We start from the raw sequence: 4,887 nt of genomic DNA on the forward strand, positions 1-4,887 counted from the left end.
CAACAAACTCCACCTTTATATACAACCATAATGCACAAATTAAAAATATAAAACAAACAACAATAACAATAAAAAACCAATCCCCCCAAATATTAAAAACAAACAAACAAAACAAGCCAAAGCACTGTATATAGCTGCCCTGTCCCAAGAACCTTCTGACATGAACTTGACAGGAAGCAGACATCTGAGCATCGTAAGGTCATTGCATTCCCTGGGCGTAGGTCCTCAGACATCTGTTTCTTGGGTACTGTGGATTGAACCCAGGGTCACTTTACCATTGAATTGCATTGGCAGTCCCTTTTATTTTTTATTTTGAGACAGGGTCTCACTATGTTGCTGAGGCTGGCCTCCAAGTTACTTGCAATCCTCTTGCCTCTGCCTCTCAAGTTGTGTGCACCACTGTGCAATGCTCTTTTTAATTTTTTTTTTAAAGAGAGAGAAGAGAGAGAGAGAGAGAGAGAGAGAATTTTTAATGTTTATTTTTTAGTTTTCGGTGGATACAACATCTTTATTTTATTTTTATGTGGTGCTGAGGATCGAACCCCACGCATGCCAGGCGAGTGTGCTACCGCTTGAGCCACATCCCCAGCCCAATGGCTCTTTTTTGAATAGTTTTTGAGACAAGATCTTGCTATGTTGCCCAGGTTGGTCTCAACCCCCTGGGTTCAAGTTATCCTTCTGCCTCAGTCTCCTTGATGATTGACTGATTTGTCTCTCTTCCTTCCTTCTCTCCTCCTCCTCTCCTTCTCCTTCTCTTTTCTTTTTCCAGTGCTGAGAATCAAATCCAGGACCTCACACAGATAGGCAAGCTCTCTAACACTGAGCTATATCCCTAGTCCCTATATGATTTAAATCATTATGTGCTTTTGGTAATATGCTTCATGGCAAGATATTTTTAGGATTTACATGTGGGAAGAGGACAGGCCTATATTCCAGGACATACAGAAATTCTCCTGTGACACTAGGTGAAGCATGTGAATTACTTCTTTTAGACCTTCCTTCTCCCAAACCAACTAAGATTGTAAAACTGCAGAGTTCCTCAGGTGGACACTTTCTTGCAAATATTGTTAGTATATGTGATTCCACATTGGATCCTTCTTTCCTTGCATTTTCTTGGAGACAAATCAGTTCCAGAGAAACCTTCTATGCAAAATAGTTTTTAGTTTTATCTATTTTTTTTTGAGAGAGAGAAAGAGAGAGAGAGAGAATTTTTTAATGTTTATTTTTTAGTTTTTGGCGGACACAACATCTTTGTTTGTATGCGGTTCTGAGGATAGAACCTGGGCCGCACGCTTGCCAGGCTAGCGCGCTACCGCTGAGCCACATCCCCAGCCCTAGTTTTTTAGTTTTGCCACTCAGAATGGTCACCTATTTTTGGAGAACCATGTATTATCAGCTTGCTTTCACCTACATCCCCAAAGGTATTTCTTCCCATTTGAGATGTTTGCTTTCACCTGTTAGGCAGCTGGTATAGGAATAATTAACCTTCACTTACTTTGGCCTACAGGAATACTCCAGGATATTCTATATTGTACCACTAGCATTGGACTGACAGCCTTTCATTAGTTTTTGTAATTTTAGGTTACAAATGTCTTCTAGCTTTGTCAAGGAAGAAATCTGTATTTTTGCATCTCATTGTTTTCACTGGGGAAAATGTTGAAGAGAAGGAGGCATTATTTTTACTTTTTTCAATTGGAAACTCCTTGGGTAGGATTTTCAGCATCAATGATAAGGAGGAAGAGGCAAAGATTCCAGGTAGAGTGAGAGACTATGATAGGCAAAAATCAGATCTCTGAAGATTGCTTTGATTTGATCAGTTTGGTTTGGGTCAATTATTTGATGAGAGGAAATGTGAGAAATTTACTTGGTAAAGTCAAGAGGAATGACAGTTTGGAAATCCTTTAATGCCAGATAAGGGGTTTTAGGTAATTCTGCAGGCAATGGAGGGCCTTTGGAAGTTTTTTTGTGAAGGAACTATCAGGGTCATAGCTTCTAGGATAGATTGAAGTTGGAGAGGGCATCTGGCAGCAAAGAGAGCTGTAAGGGAGTTATTACTGGCATTCCAGAAAAGGAGTGCTGAAGGATGGGCCCTAATAACACTGCTACCCCTCCAACACATGCACTATACTCTTGTAGTTCAATTGATTTATACACACGTTATTGGTATGATTTGGATATAAGTTGTTCCCCTAAAAAGCTGATGCTAGACAATGCAGGAATGTTCAGAGATGAAATGATCAGACTTTGAGAGCTGTAACGTAATCAGTGGATTAATCCATTTGAATGGATTACTGGATGGTTAACTATAAGCAGGTGGAGCATGACTAGAGGAAGTAGGTCACTGTTGGTGTGCCCTTGGGGATTATATTTTGTCCCTAGTCCCTGTTCCCCTCCCCTTTTCTCTTCCTCCTCCTCCTCCTCCTCCTCCTCCTCCTCCTTCTTCTTCTTCTTCTTCTTCTTCTCTCTCTCTCTCTCTCTCTCTCTCTCTCTCTCTCTCTCTCTCTCTCTGTCTACCATAAGTTGAGCAACTTTCCTCTGCCATGTCTTTCCACCATAGATGCCTTGCCTCACCTCAGACCCAGAGCAATAGAGATGGCTGACCCTGGACTAAGACTTCTGAAACCATGAACCCAAATTAACTTTTTCACCTTTGACTTGTTTTTATCAGGTATTTTTATGACAGCAATAAAAAGCTAACTTAACACAGCTATATAAATCTAAAACAAATTTTAAACTGGTTTACATAATACAAATAATGATAGCTGGAAATGTAGCTCAGTGGTGGAACACTAGGTTTGATTTCTAGCACCACAAAACAAGAAACATATAAGCCAATTGTATTAAATGAATTATCACATACTATCTTGCTTATCTTTTCTTCTTGATTCTGAGTTCTTTGAAGACCAGTGTGTTTTGTAAGCCTTTGTTCTCTCTTATAAAAGGAGGCCTAAGAATGAATGGAGGAAAGAGATAACTAGTAACAGGAAATGACTTACTGTCTCTATCCTGCACAGCCCTGCACAGTAAGGTGTATATTGCTACAAGCCATGAATCGTTGGTTGCCAGTTGCCACAGGAGCTGAGAGATTGGTAGTTAGAATGTTTCTGCAATTCAAGAAAATTCAAGAAAGTGTCATCCCTAGACCCTGCAGTCTTCTGGGTAGTCAGCTCCATCATCTGTGCACACAGGGTCTCTGGATGCTGGTGGCTTGTGTCCACAAGCTCCCCATTGTCTTTGACAATCTAGTGCTCCTGATCAGCTTCTACTGACTCAGCTGGGAGACTTGACCAGGCAAAAATATAATGACTTCAGCTAAGAACATACTCTGCTGATAGGCTGAGTATGTTTTTATCACATGCTGCTATCTCACTGGTCTGGAGACAAAAAAATAAAATCAGTTTATGTTTCTAATATTCCTGCCTAGCCAACTGTGCAGCTTATGACGCCAACTACAAGGATTGAAAAACAGAAAAAAGCATCTTGGAAATAATTGTACAACTTCACAGATCATTAGCAAACCTGACTTCCCATTATGAACCCTGGAATTATAATGTGAGTTTTATTTCCATCCACCTTTTACTATCATTTAAAAGAAAAATTTATCCCCAATTCCCATACTTTTATTAAACTCACTTCTCTCTAGACCCCTAACAATCAAAAGATCCAAGATAAAAGTATCCATGTAAAACACAAACTATAAATTAATCAAATATATAGCCACTGAAAAAGAGGGTTCTTCATCAGGTAAGTTTTTAAAGGTACAGTAGCTGGACATTAGGTTTTCTCCAGCTAACCTGCTGTAAGCCTGCTTCCTGATGTTACCTCTAGAAATAGTTCCTTAGGATGGAGATTCACAAGTTTGTACAATTTTAGCACTTGAACACGGAATTTACATTTAGCACTGATCAGAAGGCAAGCCAAGGTGTTTTCATTTCCCAAGTGTGAATGATGTAATAACAGGCAGGCTGGGCCCCTTGGAGCTGATCACTCTCTAATTCCCAACTACCACTAGGATGACTAGGTGAGGGCTGCCATGTTTCTTCATCCAATGGCCACTTCTGTAAGCAGTCGTTTCATACTTAAAAGATGCCCTCCAACCATACCCAGCAACAGTGGGCTATGTGCCTCAACCTGGTGACTTTAAGAGATCCATGCTTTCTGATGACTCTTCACAAGATCATGGTAGAACCACAAGGGTTCAGCCAAACATTAAAGACCCTTTGTGTCACTTTAGCTCTTGGACAAGGAAGTGATATTTCTTGTAATTCAGAGGAATAATAATGAGTGCTGGATTTTAAGTTGCAAATTTTAAGTTGCAAATTAATAAAAAGCCTATCTGTGAAGGCAGCACATGCTTACATACATATTTTGAGTTCAGAATCTCCACAGAGGTGGGCGTGTAGCTCAGTGATAGAGCACTTGCCTAGTATGTGCAAGTCCCCCTGGTTCTATCACCAGTACAGTGGAAGGTTGGGTGACCTTTCTGGGGCACTGCTTGATACCTATCACCACAACACCTCAGTGATCACCAGGTAACTTAACTGGGAGTCAGCTCCACTGGCTAAGGGGCACTTTAATGCCTCGTTAGGAAAACAGATATTCTCCAAGGTTTCTTTTGGGAAGCTGACTTCAGAGACATTGATGATATCTAGGTATTTTTTCCTTGACTGCTCTAAGCAATTCTAGGTGATATGCAGGTTTTGCAGTAATTCACATGAAAAAACAAACAGAAGTTGACATTTCTAGGACTTTATAGCCAAGCAGATAATATCTGGAAAATTTACTGAAGCCATATAAAATATGCATGCCTTGGAATATTTGACAGGCTACAGTACTACTATTGTTTAATTACAGAACTTATTTTTTTTATTATTATTCTAGGCATTG

The sequence above is a fragment of the Marmota monax genome, unplaced genomic scaffold (genome assembly GCF_021218885.2).
Source record: "Marmota monax isolate L192 unplaced genomic scaffold, Marmota_monax_Labrador192_F-V1.1 WCK01_AAM20220418_F8-fsc00018, whole genome shotgun sequence".
Lineage (NCBI taxonomy): Eukaryota > Metazoa > Chordata > Mammalia > Rodentia > Sciuridae > Marmota > Marmota monax.